At 40.2% G+C, this 23452-nt stretch overlaps 1 pseudogene; it reads right to left on the reverse strand.

The window, feature by feature from the left end:
• Positions 1 to 508: 508 nt before the first annotated feature.
• On the reverse strand, positions 509 to 23133 carry LOC128591512 (eukaryotic translation initiation factor 2A-like; annotated as a pseudogene).
• Between the last annotated feature and the right edge of the window lie 319 nt (positions 23134 to 23452).

The following is a 23452-nucleotide window of genomic DNA, read 5'->3' on the forward strand; positions in this document are numbered from 1 at the left end:
CCACAGTTAAAGTATTCATGAATTTGTTCATCTTCAGTTGTAAAAGAGGATTTTATACCTTCAAATGCTCTGTTTTTTTTTTTTTTGCACGTTAGTATTTTTTCTTTCCGATTGAAGAAGCCTATTTAATATTTCTTGTGAGATGGGTATGACAGTGGTGAAGTCTCTCAGTTTTTTTAAGAAAAATTGTAATGTCTTCATTTGTGTGGTAAATACTGTCCCCTACCAAAACACAATGATATTTGCATCTCAATCTGTGAAGCTTAGCTAAAAAGTTCATGTATTCCTCCTCTATATCATATGTTGACATGATACTGGATGCAGAATGTAAACATCAGCTTAAATGACCTTATTAAATAACTTACACTAATGCCGAATCTTGGATGAATCATTAAAATTATAGATTGACATTAAATATGGGTACATGGATACTCTGTGTGCACAAATGGGTCTAACAGAAAATGCGTTCGCACTGATTTCTGGTCACCAATTTGCTTTCTTTGAATCTTTAAATACCCAGTTCCAAATCTTCCAGCTCCAGAAGAAGGGCTGTCTCTTTTTGCATTTTGTCCAACTGACTTTTTTCCCCAGCTGTTTCCCAAGTGCTGCTTGTACTTTCAGTTGTTCGATCGCTTTCGGTTTCTTCTTTAGGTTCTCGACGTTTTTGTCTGTCTCAGGGTCTCCACATTTGGCTGAGAGAGAGTAGTTTGTGGTGTGCTCTGTGGGGCAGGAGCAGGTGCCGAATTTGGACTCTGGGCACTTCTCGCTTCCTGCTTTGCAGCTTTCTTAGCTTCCTGCTTCCTTTGATGTTTAAGGACTGTTTTTGATAATGGCTCATTATTTTCTGGTTGTGGCTTCATGTTCTGAGGTGGCTCCTCTTTGTATGGTTTGGAATTGGTGACTGGTTTATTTCTGAAAGCTGCAGGCTACCCACTGAGGTAGCTAAAGTTGCAATGGCTTATAGGCCTCCAGCTTACATGCTGGAAATATTTCCTCCAAAAATGGCTGCCAAGAAACCTGCTGTAATTCTGTGTTGACAGCGCATCATACTATTGAAAGATACAGCCAGCATAATGCCAAGTCTTATACCCATTATTAACACATACCCTGGGAGCACACATGGCTGTTAAAATGTGCTCACCATCTGGGTGCCAAGGGAAATGTGCAGAATCAGAAGCCACTGGTTTAGAATAAATTTGTAGTTCATAACACCTCATACTTCCATTTGTCCCCTCAGATTTCCAAATGTAGCTAATACTAATATATGTTCATAAGGGCTCTAGCAGGCTGCATGAAGAGGACCAGGTCCAAAGTCAAATGCAAGATTACGTCTCAAGTTGAAAAGTATTTCTTTGGCAGGCATGAAGCCATAGACAGCACGAAACTAGAATCCCAAACTATATCATAAAGGGGGCCATTTTTGGTAATTACACTACAGAACTTTCTCCATTTGTTGCAGTGTAGTGCATTGTTTGTTCCCCATGGGAGAAAGCTCCTGTCTTGTCAACACCTGTACCAGCTATTACCAACACAGCAGTAGCTTTTTAATTCTACAGTGTTTTAACCTCATCAGACTTAAAGAAACTTTTATTGGCTAAAGCTTCAAGAGGCCCACCAAAGTTGGGGTATTAATATAATCTAGTAAATGAAGGGGCATCCCTACTTCCTGGAACATAGACAGCCACCTTGTTTGGTTGGGAGCCATGTGATAATAAAAAATCATTAATTTTTTGCAAATGCAACTTATTTGCAATTGTGTTAAGATTCTTTTCAAAGAAGTGAACTTCATTGTTAACATTTCAGGCACAAAGAATTTTATCTTCTTACCAGGATGGATACCAATTTTGCATTTTTTCTGGATGAAGGATTTCAAACATGTCCCAGTTTTCATATCATAAACCTGTAGGTGGGTTGTCCATCTTTAGGGGTAGTATAAGGCTACCCCATTGCCAGGACAGTGTTTTTTGGTGAGAATTCAAGGAAAACTGCCTTTGGGAGGTCAAAGGAGTGCAGTAGTCCCTTGTAAGTGACATTGATAATATTTACTTCTTCTCTATTGCCTCGGGCAAACAAGTCCCCATCCTTACTAAAGGTATAGCAACCCCCACGCCCCTCACCATGTATAGTGCTTTCTATCATCAGATTGTCAGGAACAATGTGGATAATACGTTGTCCTGTAAAGCGCTTTCTCTTTTTTGTCTGGGAAAGAGTATTTCTCCTTTGTATTTGAAGGCAGCATTGCTGGATACAATATTTGTGGGTGACAGTTTTTTTTTCTTTTAGCACTTTTTTTTTTTATTGTTGGGGATTCATTGAGGGTACAATAAGCCAGGTTACACTGATTGCAATTGTTAGGTAAAGTCCCTCTTGCAATCATGTCTTGCCCCCATAAAGTGCGACACACACCAAGGCCCCACCCCCCTCCCTCCATCCCTCTTTCTGCTTCCCCCCCATAACCATAATTGTCATTAATTGTCCTCATATCAAAATTGAGTACATAGGATTCATGCTTCTCCATTCTTGTGATGCTTTACTAAGAACAATGTCTTCCACATCCATCCAGGTTAATACGAAGGATGTAAAGTCTCCATTTTTTTTAATGGCTGAATAGTATTCCATGGTATACATATACCACAGCTTGTTAATCCATTCCTGGGTTGGTGGGCATTTAGGCTGTTTCCACATTTTGGCGATTGTAAATTGAGCTGCAATAAACAGTTTAGTACAAGTGTCCTTATGATAAAAGGATTTTTTTCCTTCTGGGTAGATGCCCAGTAATGGGATTGCAGGATCAAATGGGAGGTCTAGCTTGAGTGCTTTGAGGTTTCTCCATACTTCCTTCCAGAAAGATTGTACTAGTTTGCAGTCCCACCAGCAGCGTAAAAGTGTTCCCTTCTCTCCACATCCACGCCAGTATCTGCAGTTTTGAGATTTTGTGATGTGGGCCATTCTCACTGGGGTTAGATGATATCTCAGGGTTGTTTTGATTTGCATTTCTCTAATATATAGAGATGATGAACATTTTTTTCATGTGTTTGTTAGCCATTCGTCTGTTGTCTTTAGAGAAAGTTCTATTCATGTCTCTTGACCATTGATATATGGGATTGTTGGCTTTTTTCATGTGGATTAATTTGAGTTCTCTATAGATCCTAGTTATCAAGCTTTTGTCTGATTGAAAATATGCAAATATCCTTTCCCATTGTGTAGGTTGTCTCTTTGCTTTGGTTATTGTCTCCTTAGCTGTACAGAAGCTTTTCAGTTTAATGAAGTCCCATTTGTTTATTTTTGTTGTTGCAATTGCCATGGCAGTCTTCTTCATGAAGTCTTTCCCCAGGCCAATATCTTCCAGTGTTTTTCCTATGCTTTCTTGGAGGATTTTTATTGTTTCATGCCTTAAATTTAAGTCCTTTATCCATCTTGAATCAATTTTTGTGAGTGGGGAAAGGTGTGGGTCCAGTTTCAGTCTTTTACATGTAGACATCCAGTTCTCCCAACACCATTTATTGAATAGGGAGTCTTTCCCCCAAGGTATGTTCTTGTTTGGTTTATCAAAGATTAGGTGGTTGTAAGATGTTAGTTTCATTTCTTGGTTTTCAATTCGATTCCAAGTGTCTATGTCTCTGTTTTTGTGCCAGTACCATGCTGTCTTGAGCACCATGGCTTTGTAGTACAGACTAAAATTTGGTATGCTGATGCCCCCAGCTTTATTTTTGTTACAAACTGCCTTAGCTATACGGTTTTTTTTCCAGTTCCATACAAAACGCAGAATCATTTTTTCCAAATCTTGAAAGTACGATGTTGGTATTTTGATAGGAATGGCATTGAATAGGTAGATTGCTTTGGGAAGTATAGACATTTTAACAATGTTGATTCTTCCCATCCATGAGCATGGTATGTTCTTCCATTTGTTAATATCCTTTGCTATTTCCTTTCTGAGGATTTCATAGTTTTCTTTATAGAGGGCCTTCACCTCCTTCGTTAGGTATATTCCTAGGTATTTCATTTTCTTTGAAACTATGGTGAAGGGAGTTGTGTCCTTAATTAGCTTCTCATCTTGACTGTTATTGGTGTATATGAAGGCTACTGACTTGTGGACATTGATTTTATATCCTGAAACATTACTGTATTTTTTGATGACTTCTAGGAGTCTTGTGGTTGAGTCTTTGGGGTTCTCTAAGTATAAGATCATGTCGTCAGCAAAGAGGGAGAGTTTGACCTCCTCTGCTCCCATTTGGATTTCCTTTATTTCCTTGTCTTGCCTAATTGTATTGGCTAGAACTTCAGCACTACGTTGAATAGTAAAGGTGGCAGAGGACAACCTTGTCTGGTTCCAGTTCTAAGAGGAAAAGCTTTCAGTTTTACTCCGTTCAGTAAAATATTGGCTGTGGGTTTGTCATAGATAGCTTCAATCAGTTTTAGAAATGTGCCACCTATGCCTATACTCTTCAGTGTTCTAATTAGAAAAGGATGCTGGATTTTATCAAATGCTTTTTCTGCATCTATTGAGAGGATCATGTGATCTTTATTTTTGCTTCTGTTAATATGGTGGATAACGTTTATAGACTTGCGTATGTTAAACCAGCCTTGCATCCCTGGGATGAAGCCTACTTGATCATGATGAATGACTTTTTTGATGATAAGCTGTAATCTATTGGTTAGGATTTTGTTGAGAATTTTTGCGTCTATGTTCATGAGTGAGATTGGTCTGAAATTCTCCTTTTTGTTTGGGTCTTTTCCTGGTTTTGGTATCAGGGTGATGTTTGCTTCATAGAATGTGTTGGGGAAGATTCCTTCTTCCTCAATATTTTGGAATAATTTCTGTAGTACAGGAATAAGCTCTTCCTTGAAGATTTGATAGAATTCTGGAGTGAAGCCATCTGGACCAGGGCATTTTTTGGTTGGAAGATTTTTTATTGTTTCTTTGATCTCAGTGCTTGAATTGGTCTATTCAGGAGCTCTATTTCTTCCTGGCTGAGTCTAGGGAGAGGGTGTGATTCCAAATATTGATCCATTTCTTTCACATTGTCAAATTTCTGGGCATAGAGTTTCTGGTAGTATTCAGAGATGATCTCTTGTATCTCTGTGGGATCAGTTGTTATTTCCCCTTTATCATTTCTGATTGAGGTTACTAGAGATTTTACTTTTCTATTCCTCATTAGTCTGGCCAATGGTTTATCTATTTTATTTATTTTTTCAAAAAACCAACTTCTTGTTTCATTAATTTTCTGAATAATTCTTTTGTTTTCAATTTCATTGATCTCTGATTTGATTTTGGATATTTCTTTTCTTCTACTGAGTTTAGGCTTAGTTTGTTCTTCTTTTTCCAATTCCATAAGATCTCTTGTGAGATTGTTGATGTGCTCTCTTTCTGTTTTTCGAATGTAGGCATCTAAAGCGATGAATTTTCCTCTCAAAACTGCTTTTGCAGTATCCCACAGGTTTTGGTAGCTTGTGTCTTCATTGTTGTTATGCTCAAGGAAGTTAATGATTTCCTGTTTTATTTCTTCCTGCACCCATCTGTTATTCAACAGAAGATTGTTTAATTTCCATGCCTTTGGGTGGGGTCGAGTATTTTTGTTAGAGTTGAGTTCCACCTTTATTGCCTTATGGTCTGAGAAGATACAAGGTAAAATTTCAATTCTTTTGATTCTGTTGATATTTGTTTTGTGTCCCAGGATATGATCAATTTTGGAGAATGTTCAATGGGGTGATGAGAAGAATGTATATTCTTTATCTTTCGGATGAAGTGGTCTATATGCGTCTATCAAGCACAGTTGTTCTAGGGTGTCATTTATATCTCTTATATCCTTGTTTAATTTCTGTTTAGAGGATCTGTCCAGCTCTGTAAGAGGAGTGTTAAGGTCCCCTGTTATTATGGTATTATCAGATATCATATTGCTCAGACTGAGTAAGGTCTGTTTCAAGAATCTGGGAGCATTTAAATTAGGTGCATAAATATTTAGAATTGAAATGTCTTCTTGCTGTATTTTTCCCTTGACCAATATAAAGTGACCATCTTTGTCTTTTTTGACTTTAGTTGCTTTAAATCCACATGTATCTGAAAATAAGATTGCAACTCCTCTTTTCTTCTGAATTCCATTTGCCTGAAAAATTGTCTTCCAACCCTTGACTCAGAGCTTTAATTTGTCTTTTGAAGCCAGGTGTGTTTCTGCAGACAGCAAATGGATGGCTTGTGGTTTTTAATCCCGTCAACCAATCTATGTCTCTTCAGTGGGGAATTCAAGCCATTAACATTTATTGAGATAATTGATAAGTGTGGTAGTATTCTATTCATCTTATTTGGTGAGAGTCCATTGCTTAGTTTTATCTTTTGCATCAGTGTGGAGGTTAGGTTCTGTTGTTTAATTTCTGAGTCCTTACTTTGCTGCTGATCCATTGTGGTGGTCAGTGTGCAGAACAGGTTGAAGTATTTCCTGTAGAGCTGGTCTTGTTGTGGCGAATTTCCTCAATGTTTGTATATCCGTAAATGATTTGATTTCTCCGTCAATTTTGAAGCTGAGCTTAGCAGGGTACAGAATTCTGGGCTGGAAATTGTTCTGTTTAAGTAGATTAAAGGTAGATGACCATTGTCTTCTTGCTTGGAAAGTTTCATTAGAGAAGTGTGCAGTCACTCTGATGGATTTGCCCCTGTAGGTCAAGTGGTGCTTACTCCTGGCAGCTTGCAGAATCTTTTCTTTTGTCTTGACTTTGGACAGGTTCATCACAATGTGTCTTGGAGAAGCTCGGTTAGAGTTGAGGCGACCTGGGGTCCGATATCCCTCTGAAAGCAGTGTGTCAGACTCTTTGGTGATGTTTGGGAAATTTTCTTTTATAATATTCTCTAGTATGGCTTCCATTCCTCTGGGGCATTCTTCTTCCCCTTTTGGAATTCCTATAACTCGTATGTTGGAACGCTTCATAAAGTCCCATAATTCTGACATTGAACGTTCTGCTTTCTCTCTCTTCTTTTCTGCCTCTTTTACTATCTGAGTTATCTCAAAAAATTTGTCTTCTACCTCTGAAATTCTTTCTTCTGCATGGTCTAACCTTTTGCTGATACTTTCCATTGCATCTTTAAGTTCCCTAATTGACTGTTTCATTTCCTTCAGCTCTGCTATGTCCTTTTTATATTCTTCATATCGTTCATCTCTTATTTGATTCTGTTTTTGAATTTCCTTTTGGTTATTTTCCACTTTATTAGCAGTTTCCTTCATTGTTTCCATCATTTCTTTCATTGTTTTCAACATGTGTATTCTAAATTCCCTTTCTGTCATTCCTAACATTTCTTTATAGGTGGAATCCTCTGCAGTAGCTACCTCATGGTCCCTTGGTGGCGTTGTTCTGGACTGGTTCTTCATGTTGCCTGGAGTTTTCTGCTGATTCTTCCTCATGAGTGATTTCTTTTATCTGTTTCTTTGCCCTAATTTTCCTTTCACTTCCTCTTGCCCTTTAAGTTCTCGTGCCTGTGGAAGTTGCGGGCGCGTTTAGACGGATTGAACACACGCGACCACTTGCCGATTTTCCACTGTTTTAGTCCTCCTCTTGGGGTCCAGAAGTCTCTTGCTGACTCCCTGTATCCTCTCAGGGGTGATGATAGGCAGTTCCCACCAGCCAGAGATGCCTGGAGTCCTGTCTCCCCAGACTCACGGTGCCCAGATGTAAGGAAGCTGTTACTCGGCTGCCATCTTGCTCCGCCTCCTACACTGATTGCCTCTTTTAGCACTTTCAAAATTTAATTCCACTCCCTTTTGGCCTGTAGGATTTTTGTTGAGAAGTCTATTGTGAAACTGGAGTTCCTTTATATGTTATTTGTTTCTTTCTCTCTTGCTGGTTATAGGATCCTCTTTTGGTCTTTGATCTTGGAGAATTTGATTATGATATGCCTTGGGGTAGTCTTATTTAGATCAAATCTGTTCTGTATTCACTTTTTTATATCTGCATATTTATCTTTTTAAAGTTTTGGAAATTTTTTTTTATTATATTTTTGAATAAATGTTCTAGCCCTTGCTTCTATTTAACTTCCTCTTGAACACCCCAAATTCCTAGATTTGGTCATTTGAGGTAATTCACCTGTATCCATAGGTGATTTTTGTTCCTTTGAACTATTTTTTCTTTGAGCTCACTGATTTTCTTCTCTGCTTGATTTATTCTACTGTAGAGAACCTCTAATGAATTTTTTAGTTCAGCAAATGTATTTCTCAATCCTAGATTTCTATTTCTGTTTGTTTTTATTATTTCAATACCTTTTAAAATTTTCTCTGATAAACTTCTGGATTTGCGTGTGTGTGTGAAAACTGCTATTTTGAGTTCTAGGTTGGAGAGCTCATGTATTGCTGTCACGGGTTCCTTGCTTTGTCTTTTTGGGAAGGTCATGATTCTTTATTTGCTATTGTTTCATGTGGATGTATGTTTATGTCTTTGCATTGAGAGATTAGTTACTTATTCCAGTTTTCTGTGTCTTCCTTGTTTTGGTTCTTATTGAATGTGTTTTCTTAAAGATTTTTGTAGTTTACCCGTAGATTATCTTTTTTTCCCTCTCTCATAAAGTTCTTCCTCTTTTGTGGCACTAAATGGTGCCTTAAGCCCAGGTTTGCCTTGATTCTAGTAAACACAGTGCCAACAGTCCTGAATGGGAGAGGTCCCAAAGGGATCCCTTGGCCGTATGGCAAGGCTGGTTAAGAGTTTATGCCCAAAGGCCCTGTGGAACAAACCCCCTGAGGTGTGGTACTGCGGAATAGCCGCTCTGTTTTGGCATCCCTTTTGGCTAAGTAACAGATATGAGTTTCCAGGGCTGGGAATGAAAGTCTTACCTCCCCTCTTTGTCCCTGTGTAGAGGAATGACTCTCCCTTGAGGTATTCCTGATGCTTCCATTGGATTGGGGTAGGGACAGCTGTCTTGCCAGGGAACCCAAATGGTAGGAAGGCTGGTTATCCACCTTGATCTCGTATTTTCCAGTATAGAAAATATGAGTCTGGGGGAAATAGTCTGTGCACTTGGTGCTGTGCAGATTGGGAGGAAGGGGCATCTTGGACACAGAAGTCTGACTCTTACTGTCCGCTTTGAGTTTTTCTCACTTCTCTGTGGCCTGACAACTGTCTACTCCTCATATTTGAATTCTGGGATATTGCTGATGATGATCTTGATGCTAGATATACTTTTCTGATTTTCTGTGATAGGGGAATAAAGCCAGCTTGCCTCTGTGCCACTGTTTTGGAACCAAAAGTTGTCCTGCACTTTTAAAATACCTGTAGGCTGAGGTATGTATACCATGGAATACTATTCAGCCACTAAAAAGATGGAGACTTTACATCTTTTGTATTAACCTGGATGGAGTTGAAACACATTCTTCTTCGTAAAGCATCACAAGAATGGAGAAGCAAGGATCCAGTGTACTCAATTCTGATATGAGGGCGATTGATGACCTAGAATATGGTGAGGAACGGGGGAAGGAGGAGTGGAGAAAGGGAGAGAGGGAAGGGGGTGGGGGTTCATGGTGCGTGACACACTTCTTGGAGGTGGGACACAATTATAAGAGGGACATTACCTAACAAATGCAATCAGTGTAACCTGCTTCTCTGTACCCTCAATTAATCCTCAACAATAAAAAAAAATGCCTGTTTATAGTTAAATAATTGATTTGTTCATTGCATCCTATCAGCTAGTTACTAAACTTGGTTCTTAAAGATGTCCCTATCAATAGATGATTTACCAGCCTATATAATTTCTATTTAAGCTTGGAAATAAAATAATCCAGATGTGGCTGGATCTCCTTGGGCGACTTCTGTTCTCACCCTGCTTTGCTGGTGGGATACTGCAAATATTAGTACTTTAGGCACAAAGTTGTCTCCTCCACCAACCCTTTTGCTCCCTGCTTCCTCCCAAAATTCCAGCTTCACTACCACATCAGAATCCTGGGAATTTTCCTGAAATTTTGTGATGGGAGAAGGGGAATAAAGAGAACAGCTGGCACTGATGATGGGGCAGGAGTGTGTGTTCTAAATACTTAATGTGTTTAGGGAACTGCTACAGAATGTGTGGGGCCCACATCAAAATGAAAATACTCAGCTCTTTGTTCAGAAGTGATTAAGAATTTCAAAATGATGAAACAGAAAAGCATTAAACAAAGTGCAGAACCCTTCTAAGCATGGGGCCCTGTGGGGCTGCAGAGGTCACCAGGCATGGAAGCCAGCTCTGTTGTGGGTCAACTCTTTAATGCCTGTGAAAACATTTTGAGATATTATCATCCTCATTGTGCAAATGGAATGGTTAGGTGCAGAAAGATAGGTGTGGTCAGTCCAAGGTCACAGGATTAAAAAATTGCAGCTGAGATTCGAATCCAGACAGTTTCGGTTTCTTAATCAGTATGCTCAGCTGCCTCAATAGGGAAGAGAGTGTGGGGCCCACTTCAGCAAAGCCCCTCAGTTCAATACCTGAGCTGGTTTTCTGAAGTTTCTTTTTTGGTGTGCCCAGCTGCCTCTACCCTCTAGCCCCTAATAAAATCATAGCTTTGATTATGAAACAAATAACAAAAGCCAAGAATAAACTGACCCTCCAATAAATTGGAATTTATTTTAATTCCAATAAATTACCCAGTAATTTATTTGGCCCCCAGTTCTATTGTAATTTAAGTACACTCTCTGGGGAATCTCCTCCCATCACATACACACAGGAACCAAGAGGCTTAATAAGGTTTTAAGCCAAAAAAATCAATCTTGTCCTAGGAGTGATTTTACTGCTAAGAAAATCAGATTTTCTCTGTACTATTAAAGTAACAGAATTGTATTTCCTTTAAAGCATTCCACTTATTTTTGTACACTTATCCATGTTTATAGTACTTTTCTTCTATTAGCCTAAATTTGTGAGTTTTTATTCTAGATTGTTCCAGATTCCCAGCAATTGCAATAATTGAGTCTATTTTTATCTGTTTTGATTCTCTGTATTGTTTCAAAACACAATGAGGGGATCACTACAGAAATATCTTTGCCTGTTTTGTGAAAATATACTTCCTTTTCCAATGAGTTTTGCCAAGAAGTTAATATTTATGCCAAGAAATACTGTTGAGTGAATGAAAAAATGTGATGTTCCATCCTTTGGGAGGGCATCTCAGTGACATTCTCCTAAGATAATTGAATGAAGCCAGAATATTACTAGAGCAAGCAATTGATTAATTTTGCAGCATTTATATCAGAACACTACTGTGGTGAATACATCTTCTTTTTAATGAAGGGGGAATTTGGGGCAAGTGACCCTTTAGAATGATGACTCACCCTGTTGTGGCCCCTTTCCCATGACTGAATTATAGGATAATAAGAGTGTATCTCATGTTTCCAAAACTTCCTCCCCATGTCTTCCAGTTCTCATACCAAAGGGTAAATTTGTAAATTGGCTTGAAAGTTGGGGGAATAGAAGAAAGGTCAAGGTTTGAAAGAGAAAGGAAATCTCCTTGGGAAAGTTTAAAATAAGTTAAGTAGATCTGATTAGCAAAAGAAGATAGCTACGTTTCAAGAAGATGTTAAATGTTTCTGTACAAATCATTTTATGTTGATTAAAGAGAATGCTATAATTTCTTTTCTAAATTGAATGGGCTACAGTGAAAAATAGTATTTGGCCCACCCTGAATAATAACTTTTCTTTGAAGACCTTTACTGTGGATTGAGAATTTTAAATTAGACAAAGAAATAACAATGCATGATGTTGCTTAGCAACCACTATAGGTCTGTTCATAACAGAGACTCCAAATGGATGAGTTTTGGGTCACTTTGAGAGAACAAATAAACTAATTACCTGGGGCAAAATTAAATGAATTTCCACAAGCTGAACTCATGCCAATATCATTTTATTTGTGTATTTGGACTGAGGAGAGAAGTTTTCATGATTACTAAGATTCCTGGTTTGGCTCACAGCTCTTGAATCTGTTATACACTGGGCTGTTAGGAGAAGCGGCTTTGGTGACAGTGGGGATTGGAGCTCAGGAATTGGGCAAACCCAAAGCTGCAGGTGGGTTGGTTTGGTTTTTGCAGTTGTTGGGTGATTTTTGTGAGTATAGGTTGCCTCCCAAGAGCAGAGGTGGATGAAGACGCTCATTCCTGCCCTGCATAACCTTATTACCAAGTGTTGACAAGGAAAGCAAGTCTCAGAATGAATTCTGCACCCCTCTGCTCCATAAGCCTTGTTTAGCAAGGAAACATGAAATCTGTACCTTGGAAGCTCAGGGAAGTCTCAGCTCTCTTTGCAAATTAGACCATACAATAGCAACTTCATGGAATCCAAGACTTAATGTCATCATAGGCCTGGTGTTAGACTGCTGGCCAGACTTTCTCATCCTACTCATGCCTGAGCACAGTTACCTAGAAAAGATTTCTAAGCTATTCACATATCTTGAACATCACTCTTTTCACCACCAACAAATTATTTCTCACGTCCTTTGTGCTCACTGAAAAACCCTCTGATTCAGAGGACAATAGTCGAAGGCTCTGGTTGTAGGCTTTTGTAGCATTTCCAGCACTAAGGAACTGCTCCCGGAGTGTAGCTTCCTGGTAGGGTATTTCACATGCTGAGTAAGCACTCCCCAGTTGTGCATTAAAATGGATTTACACATCCTTGTGTATTCTACCAAATCTAAGATGCCATGACCTGGAGGATACCATTATGTCATATAACACTAAGAAAGAAAAAATGCTGCCAATAAAATTCATTCAGGGCTCTCTTATCACTTTACGATTTCATTTTTTACTTATTAAAATAGCCCTTTTAGCTTAGATTTTTTTTTTACTATTGTTTGAACATGTCCAGAGAGCAACAGGGAAAAAGGTGTAGAAATGTTTATAGTTTACCTAAAAATGTATTTCATGCCCCAAATTTGACTTTTCTCACTTGCTTTACTAACAAGAGATCTATGTTCATTTTCTTTTTATTTATTTATTTTTTTTACCCAGTGCTGCGGTCCATGGACACTGATGATGCATGATGTTTTTTTTTTTTTTTGCAGCTTTGGCCAGGGCTGGGTTTGAACCCATCACCTCTGGCATATGGGGCCAGAGCCCTACTCCTTTGAGCCACAGGAGCTGCCCCAGATGCATGATTTTTTAAAACAGCAACCAAGCCCCATTGGTGTGGGGCTATTACCTCTAGCAGATCTATGTGACTTGGGGCCTGGATTTTATAAAATATTGGGGGGGCTTGTAGAGAAAAAGGATACCTAGGAGCCATAGAGATTATTTATTCAGAAAGAGAAAAACAAGTATTACGGGACATCACATTTTGTGAAGTTAAAAATTTCAATGCAAAGCTGTCAAATACCACAAATATTACATACTACTGACAAATGACATAAATACTTTCATTAGTTAACTTTGTGACCAGCCTAATGTTTTAGTTTTAAAATGCAGTGACATTTTCAGGCAGCACACTCTGCAATTGCCCTGTTGTATGGAGCTATGTCACTGTCATCGAATTACCCTTACGTTGTGCACATTGGCTCAGTGCTCAATGGGGGGAAGTTCTGTCATTGGAACACTTGACTCTCCAGACCACATCACGCCGGGGTGTTGCTCTGAGACTGCCGATCCCATTGGGCCAGGTGCTGCAGTTATACTGGAAACCAGTCTCACCCAGATGTTTGTGGTCCTCCCTGTTTGAATACTGTTACATATTTGTCCTCTTTAAAGCATGGAAATCCTAATTCAATTTTGTGTGATTTTTGTAAAAAGGCGTGACATGTTTTGAGTTGTGAATGTTTCACTTTTGGAGTTTCTCCCCTGAACACTTCTCTGTGGACTCAGATCCATGATCATGAACACTTTGCTTACAATTTTTGACACCTTTGATGACTGAATGAAATTTAAACAGATTGGTTTTTGGCCCTGTCTGTGTTCAACCCTGCTATTCCTCTGCTACCTTTACCTTTGAGGTGTTGGGGCTGCAGCAAGTCTGCTCAGGTTGCCACGACCAAGCACCACAGACTAGGTGGCTTATACAACAGGAATTTGTTTCCTCACCGTGCTGGAGGCTGAAGTCGTAGATTAGGGTGTTGGCAGTTTTGGTTTCTTCTGAGGCCTCGCTCCTCCATTTGCACGTGGCTGGCTGCCTTCTCACTGTGTCCTCTCGTGGTCTTTTCTCTGTGCACGTGCATTTTGGTGCCTCTTCTTATAAGGAAGGACACCAGGGCTATTGAATGAGAGTCACCCTTATGACCTCTTTTAACCTGCATTGCCTCCTAATAGCCGTGTCTCCAAATCCAGTCACCTTGGGGGCGAGGACTTCAATCTGTGAATTCTGGGGACACCCTATATGGTCCCTAAAAGGTAACATCAAATTGGAGTCTGACCTCTGGCCCTACACCTTGTGTCAAGTGTATATCATTTCTTACAATGCATATGAAACTACAGTGATCTCAAAATAAAAGTTTTAGGTGAATGTTAGCAATTCAGTAGAAAATCTTATAGGCTAAGTAGAATACTTTTTAATTGCTAGGAGCCAAATGGTTGCTGGGTGGGGCTGGAGAATGGTGAGTTGGATATGGTTTGCAGCATTCCCAAAGTTGGCATCAAAAATAAGTTAGTTATCCTAGATGGATTTGCCATAATACCAATAAAATTTAATCCTCAGGATCCTCCCTGAAGTGTTTTAGTTGTACTTAGTACATCTGCTCCATTTTCTTGAATGCAGAAGTCCAGCAGGATTCAGTCCTAGTTTTGATGTTTGCTTATGCATGGGCCAAGACAATGACACAGGACAGGTGCCTGGCCAAGGGCAATGTCAGAGTTGGGGAAATGTGAGAAACTGTATGCCCTAGAATGAAATGGAGGATTTTATACAGCCTGTGATGTAATATTTTCCTGTATGTTATAGGGCATATAACAGGGTTGCTATGGTCTGAATGTTGGTGTCCCCTCAAAATTCACGTGCTGGAACCTAATACCCAATGTGATGATACAGGAGGTGGACACTTTGGGAAATGATTAAGTCATGAGGGTGGAGCCCTCCTGATAGGGATTAGTGCCCTTATACAAGAGGCTCCAGGTAGCTTCTTTGCTCCCTCCTGCCACATGAGGAGACAGAAAGTGCCATTGATAAGAGACCAATCTCTTATCAGACTTTGAATCTGCTGGCAGCTTGATCTTGGACTTCTCAGCCTCCAGAACCATGAGCAGTATGCTTGTTTTTATAAATTACTTGGTCTAAGATACATTGTTACAGCAGTGGTAATGGAGCATGACAAGGATAATCTCTCAATTGCACATGTTTTATGGCTCATTAGCATTCTGGTCTCCTCTCTCCTGTATCCAAGTCTGACGGTATTAAAATCATAAAGAGATTAAGCTCTGCTAATGTTTAACAAAATAATTATGTACACAGCTTGAGTTATAGGTTGGGTTTTTTAGGAAGCAGACTCTGAAAAACAGTGGAGTTGACCAGGAAGTGTCCTGGGCATTGACATCTGTGGGAGGGACAGAGGAACCAGGGTGGGGCAGAGGCCCCGACAGCCTGGGCCAAATCCACACAGAGCTTGGGAGCTAGGAGGGCCCTTTAGAGTCATCCAGAGCTGGGTCAAGGTAGCCAGGTCTTTGTACAGCTGCATGGATATGTCATTGCATATGGGCTGTCCTAAGGACAGACATACATTCACCTAGGTGGCTCTGTGTGGCTCAGGCATCCCTAAAGGGCTGGTCACTGAGGGCTGTCTACCCACAGCACTCCAAGCAGCCGGGCCTCAAGTCCTTCACTGGAGAGGCTTTGGGTAGCACTTGGCAGTGCCTATTGTGGTGTCAATAAATATATGTATGTAAAGATACATTCTCAAAAGTGTTTTACAATGAAGGGTGCATAAACAAAAGAGTTGGGCAAAGACTGCCGTGGAAGCCTAGATTCTTTCTATGGGAGAATAATTCCAATATCTTAGTGAATAAGTATTCATAGTTCTGACTTGTTGCTGTGAGATTTTTGGTCATTAAGTTAGTTTTCCCCCCAAAAGGGATAGTTTTCATTTATTTTGGAGTTTTAAATTAATATTTAATTTATTCAAGTAATAAATTAAAAAGTCTTATTTTCCTTAAGCCTATATAAGTTCCACTGATAAATCTTGTTCTCTTTATAAATTTGGTGAATTTCAGCAATCCTTTTTAAGGGTGCTTTTATTAGTGTTCCAACTGAAAAGTCAAAAGTACATTAAATAATCAGGCACACTTACAACTTGGTTAATTAAATTCCTTTAAACAGTTTTACTGCATTTACAAATATAATGTATTTGATTTCTCTTCTGTAGGTAATGCAATAAATTAAACCTATGAACATAGTGAATCTCAAGTTCTTTTAAGCACCCAATGCTGTTTATAAACCTAGACAAATGCTTTTAAGCCTTTCAGCTTAGAATCTCAAAAGAAAAATAAATGGTACATGTTAATGGAATCACAAAGCTAATCTATTGGTTTTGATTCACCAAATTATCCCCAAACACTTTGCATACCAAATGTACAGACGCTGTTCTTTAGTGCATCACATAGGCATTGGTATTCTAACTGACATGATGTTCTGGTTTGACTGTTGGACGCCGTCAGGTTTAGGGGAATGATGACAGCATAAGAGATCACAGGGAAAGCAGGTTGCAAACCAGATTGTCCCCTCCATCTGGACATTTAATAAACAGATACTTTCTGTCATGCCTGTGCACTTGATAAAATACCTATTCTCTGTTTTTAAAAAATTAATTAATGTTTAAAAATGAACAGCTAAGATTGTATATATTTATAGAGTAAATATGTCTTTAAATAGGTATACGTTGTGGAATGGCTAAACTGAGCTCTTGAACACCTACATTACATCGGGTACTGATTATTCTGGGGATGTTTGTCTTGCAGGGGGTCTGGCCTGTTGCACAGAAGGTTCACCTGAGGTAGGTAGGATGGTACCCAGACATCACCTCTCCCAGCTCGGTGGCTGAACAGGCACTCTCAAGACATCAACTGCTGAGTGGCATCATTTCCTGGGCTCTTCTGTGCCCTGTTTATGAAATGTGGGGATTGCTACTAAATATTTTAGCCAGTAACACAACTTGAATACTCTTATTTTCATCAACATAAACATGTTGCTGATCCTTGGTAGATTAATTAGGAAAACATTTGGTGTTGATGGAGATCTGGGCTGCTGAGGCTCTTGCTGTAGCCATCTACGCCTGTGGACTCAATGGTGACAGTGCTAACCAGTAGCTATGATTTTCTATCAGGCCACCAGATGTGTGTAACTTAACCTGAAATATCACAGCATCATGCTGCCTGTGGTGAAGTGTATTAATGTAAATTACACACATCTGAACACCTTGCGAGGGTTAGATGCTACTCTCTGAAAAAGTAGTGTTACCATTCCACGTAGTGTTACCATCCTGTCCTGAACAGATGTCACTTCCCTTGAAGAGAATTTGGTGTAGGATCTGTCCTTGGATGCTCAGGGCTACTTGTGCTTGAGAGGGATGCACTGGCCATTTTTATGTTGCCTACAGGAGACTACCGGGACTCCCAGACCACACCCTCAGAATGGGCCAGTCTTAGATCATGTCCATAGGGATTGAATTAACTCACAGTTAGTTACTGGGTTAACTACAAGTTGGGTGGAGTCTTCAACCTCGCTGAGATTCCACTAACTTCCTAGAGTTCTTTTAAAGTCCTTCTAATAGTTTTCACTTTCCTTAGCAGAACTATCACATGAGTTTCCTTTCATTTGGGATGGCAAAGAGTCCCGCTTCACTGCTAAAAGCAAATCCCTTTCAGAAATTCTCTTTTGTTTTTGCTCTTTCACTCTTTAATTTTGGTTATGAAATATTGATCTATGTAGGAGGATATATATTGTGCACATGTGTGTTATGAAGCATGATAGTACTACAAACACCCAGGATACTGGAATATCTCACAGAATTGCAAATGGAGCCTTTGGGGCTTGGGAGGGCAGTACATGGTGAGGTTCTGGGGATCTTAGGAGGAAGAGCTTCTGCACCTCTCTAGGGTATGGCTTCCAATATGATGTTCAGTTCTAACCCCCTTCCCTATGTCTCCACCTTGGTTGAATTCTTAGGAGGGAAAGTCTATTTGACTCAGCTTGGCCACACACCCATCTCAGGGGTTAGGATGTGGCAAATTGTATGGTTGGGAGCCCTAGTGGGGCAGTTATGGTTTCTCCAAACAAGGAGGTGGGGCAGACAAAAGACTCAGACATCCCTTGTACTCTCCAAGCCAGGGAGTGCAGGTGAGGCTCACTCCCTGACTGTGTCCTCCTATGTTCCCATGTGGTTTGCCCTTGAACTTGATATGGTGGGCCCAAGTATCCTATTTTCTGTCTGGTCTTACTTTCTGTGTGGAAAATCCTTGAATATCATTTGTATGTTGTTTTTAATCTTCAATTTTCCAGCATCCATACAGATTTTCTTGAGTCATCCAGTACTGACCTTGAGGGGGATATCGAAGCCAAAATATGATTTAGTGCCTGAGTCATATTTTGAATGGTATGAGATATTCTGTGGCAAGTTGAGAGGATGTGTGATGGGACTGGGAGAAGAGAGGCGAGAAAGAAGGGGAAAGAAGGTGAATATAGCAACTTTCACCAAGGAAGGGAAACACCAGCAGGAACAAATCTGAGGGAAATGAGAGGTGATAGGTAAACTTGCACACCTTGAGAGTTTGGAGGTATGTAGCAGCCTGCTGTGAACAGGTTGGGTGTCTTGACTTCTTTTCCACTTGAACCCTGAGTTTCTGCTCATTCTTTACTCCTGAAAGTTTGTTTCTTACTATCTGCCTATCTACCTTGACCAAGACAATGACAAAAATTTTAATAACTAGCATTTTTGGGAAATTTATGCACTAGACATAGTTAGCATTTGCTATATATATGTGTGTACATATATGTCATTTGATTTTCAGACCAGCACTGCAAGGTAGGCCTTTTTATCCCTATTTTATAAGGTGAGGAAATTGTTTGACCTCTACAAGCTAGAGAGATCTTTGGGAGATTACCTCTGCTTAGCTTGGCACTGCGTTTCCTTATCAGCTTCCACATTATCTTTGGTATTGGCTGCCTGGTCAGGCAGGATGATGAAGGGGTGGGGAGCAAATGCCTGATTTGGATCGTGGCTCCATCATTTACTGGTGTAACCCAGTGAATCCCTTAACCACTCTCTGCCTCTGTTCCTCCATCTTTAAAATGTGGATAATTGTAGAACATATGTTTACTGTGATAATTGAAGGCATTAACACATGAAAAGCACTTAAAACAATGCCTGTTACACGATAAAAATGCTAGTTGTGTGGGTTTGGGGTTGTAGGGAGAAGGGGATGATGGGGAGAAATTGGTCAAGGGTGCAGGGTTACAGTTAGGTAGGAGGAATAAGTTCTGGTGTTCTGTGGCACGTTTGAGTGACTGTCATAAATGATGTTATAGCATATTTGTCAAAATAACTAGAAGAGAGGATTCTGAATGTTCTCACCACAAAGAAGTGATAGATGTTTGAGGTGATGGATACATGTATTTAAAAATCACACTGTGCCACATATATATATATACCAATTAAAAAAATAAAAAAAAATCACAGAAAAAATTCTAGTCATTATTATTTGTTCACATGTAATACATAGAAGAGACCTTTCCAGAGAGTCAGGGCAATTAATCTGGGGGATTTTAAGGCAGGCTATTTTGCTCCTGGGATTCTGTTGAGTGGGCTGTGGAATTAGGGGGCAGATGACATGCTTTCCCAGGGTCTCCTCATTCATTCCAATGACCTTTGAAGAACCATGCCATTTTCCCAAGCCAGGTGGTAGAAAGAAGCTGCAAGGGCTGCCTCTCAAAGTAAGTCCATCTGGATAGACCTTCTGTCCAGAATGTCTCCAAACAGAAGGAGCCCTACAACCCGGGGCACATAGCTTGTGTCCAGGGCTCCTTAAAGTGGGGCAGTGAGATCAATAAAGAGCCTTTGAGGATGCGGAGACACACAGCTCAAGGCAGGAATGCTAACATTCTTTGTGCCCTGGACTTCTTTGGCCACCTAATGCGGGCCATGGACCCTTTTTCCAAATAATGTTTGTAAATGTGTTCAATAAAATACACAGGATTTGGGTAATCACACTTGTGATCCTGCCCATGCACATGGCATTTGAAAATAAACATTTGTTTTAAAAAATACGTAGGATTACTAAGCAAACCAATTATATTAAAATCTAATATAATTTAATTTAATATAATTAAATCTAATACAGGGTGGCCATAAGTGGCCATTACGGAGACTTGGTGATGTGTGGCCTTCGTTAATGTGTGAAATAGCAGCCCTCAGGGCAGATCTGATAGCCACCTAAATTTGGAAATGGAGGTGAGAGTGCACACCTGGGATACCCACATGACGGAATGTGATCGTGATTTCTTTTGGCCATAATGTGTCTGACACTACTGTGGTTTGTTGCTTGTGTTCATATTTGAAGGAAAGACTAAATTTGAGTTAGAGGTTAGTGAAAATAGAAATGTCATTTTTTCCCCCCATTCAAGTTTATGGATCCCTGTGAATTCATGCTTCCAAATAATGCCTATGATTCTATGACCCAAGGCAAACACACAATAATATATAGGTTGTGAGGTGTGCCAGAAAGGAGGGGAAAGGAGATTTACCACACACAACAACCCACAATCTTACTTGGGGGAGGGGAGTTTTCCTAGAGAGTGTGGAAATTAGAAAATACCTCTTAGCACTGCAGAGTGTTCATTCTCGAGGCTCCTTTCATGATACAAGGCGTCGGGAAGCAGCATGACATTGCATTCTTATGTCCATGAAATAGGTGAGGATTGACAGGTTCATTTTGGGCCTGGATTCCCATTCAGAGATTCCTGCAGATTGGGGTGTGAATTCCCTGGGATGGAGGAGCTGGGTAAGTATGTGAAAGTGCCGGTTCATCACCCACAGTGCATGGACCTGTGGGATGATTTAATGTAGCTTTCAGTGGCACAGTGAAGATTTATGCAGATAATCATCCCGTTGGTGGGAATGATAAGTTATCACCTTTATTATTTGCATATAGAAAGGTAATTTGTGAATCTATGGGTTCTCACAATTCCACCTGATGCTTGAGACGAAGGTGAACAGTTTTTAGACTTAATTGAACAGTACCAGAAAGGTAAATTTATGGGGTAGAAAACATCAATAGTAGACTATGCATGAAGGATAAAGAACAAAAAGGACAACATTTGTTTTCTAATATAGGAAACGCGCTGCAGACACAGTCATCTCCGGAGTTGTAACGGGAGCACTGAGTATGTTGTAGGATGTTTGCACGGGACAGTCATTTCTGTGATAATTTATGACCATCCCAAGACAGGATTAGCAGAGGCCAGCCGATGGGACCCAGACTCCAGAGGTGGTGAGGATTAACGCAAAGAACTGTGTGTCTTGATCTGCATATATTCTGTATTTTTTCAATTATGTAGGAGTTTTCACTAAATTTATTGGTATTCAAAAAGGACCCTTAAAAAAGCTAGGAACCATTGCTGTAGAGGATATGCAATTACTTCGGTGGAAATGTGATTTCAAATTTATTCTCAGCAAACTTAAGAAACATCAGCCTGCTGGGCTCCTGCTGTGACACTTTTCAGAGGTTTGGCTTTCAGGAAGTGGCATGCTCAGTTTCATACCTAAAACCTAATTTTCTCAACTTTTTCATTTCTCTACTAATCAGTCCTTGTTCTGAAACACTAGAATCTCAGTTTTTAAGTTCTATTTCAATATTATTTTAAAACTTACCTTCATAGACAAGCTTGGGTCTATAGCTGAATACAAGATATAAAAGTTTTAACCATTTCTAGGGAAACCACTGCATTTAAATTTGAGCTCAAATTAAGTAAAAGAAAGGAAGAATTTTAATGGAGACTTTTGCTCATCTTCAGACAATAAAATATGAGGGAAATTGATGTCACCTTGGGTCATGTATTTGGTGGTGTGGGGACACTTTTTTCCTTCTTTGAACAGGTGGAATCGAAGGGTCTGAGGGAATTCTGGAAATTTGTGGAGGGGCAAATGAAGGATAACCATTTTAATTAGTTGTCTTCTCTACCACGAGAAGCTTGTGACTGTAGGGAAGAAAATCATCCAGGGGGCAGACTTGGAAAGCTAATGGCCAGAGGGACATTGAGAACATAGAGCAGTTCCAACACTCCGACTTCTAATAGTGGCTGATCTGGGAGCTACAAGTAAGAACTCGGAATGTTCATAGCAGCGTCTCTTTGAGCTTGGGTATCAATTTGATCTCCAGTGTTAAATCAACTAAGGATAAAGGACAGTAATGGTTAATCTTCAAGATACTGTTATTTCCCAGATAGTTGGTGACAATATTCAAGCATAGAGATCTCAAACTTGAGAATCGTAATATTGAAATATGCCTGCAGCTAAGTGCGTCTCTGCCCCACACATTTCTGCTGTTCTATTGATAAGAATTCTTGTAAGAATTCCTCACGAGAGGATTATGCCTTTCTGATAGTTATTTAGAATTTGCCCCAGGGTTGTAAGAGGAGACTATACACATGAGCGTTAGGACAGGCTGCTGGAGTTTAGGCAGGATCTTGCCTCCTGGAAGGAGTTCTCCGTGTCAGAGGCCCCTGCAGGTGAGCAGGATAAGAAATGGGCTTTCAGAATTGGATTCCTGGAGGAATCACTCAGCTAGTGAGCTGCTATGTTGCTCTCTGCAACTTCAAAATAGAACAAGCAAATTTAGAGGGGACCAGGGGGCAGCCACATGGCTGAGTTTGGCTGGGAGAGCTGGTGGCAGGGTAGGTCATCTCTCTGGAGCAGGGGTCCTCAACCTTTTTGGCACCAGGGATGGCTTTTATGGAAGACAGTGTTTCCACAGACATGGTGGAGGGAATGATGTCAGGATGTTCAAGCACATTGTCTCCATGTTAAATCACTAGGCATTAGCTTTTCCTAAGGAACTGCATTCTAGATCCTTCCCATGTGCAGTTCAGAGCAGAGTTTACAGCAGGGTTTGCACTCCTGTGAGAATCTAAGGCCGCAGAGCTCAGGTGGTGCAGTGAGTGATGGGGAGCGGCTGTAAATACAGGCGAAGCTTCACTGGCTCGCCCACCACTCACCTCCTGCTGTTGCGGTACCAGTCCATGGCCCGGGGCTTGGAGACCACAGCCCTAGAGGAGCAGCTATCTGTCCACCTCCCCAGCAGAGGACAGTCCTTCTCCACATAGCTGATTCACATGACTGTTTCATTTTTCATGTTCATTTAGCTGTTTTAATACAGAAACTAAAGGGAGGAAGTGCATTTGTTTCTGTCTCTGGGAATGTCACCTACAGCAGGGTCCCTTCACTCCAGCAGAGCCAACAGTGTGGGTTGTGGGGGGCTTGTTCTACGTGTTGTAGGATGTTTAGCAGTGTCCCTGGCTTCCACTTACTAGTATCCCCAACATGTAACAACGAAAAATGTC

The sequence above is a fragment of the Nycticebus coucang genome, chromosome 1 (assembly GCF_027406575.1).
Source record: "Nycticebus coucang isolate mNycCou1 chromosome 1, mNycCou1.pri, whole genome shotgun sequence".
NCBI lineage: Eukaryota > Metazoa > Chordata > Mammalia > Primates > Lorisidae > Nycticebus > Nycticebus coucang.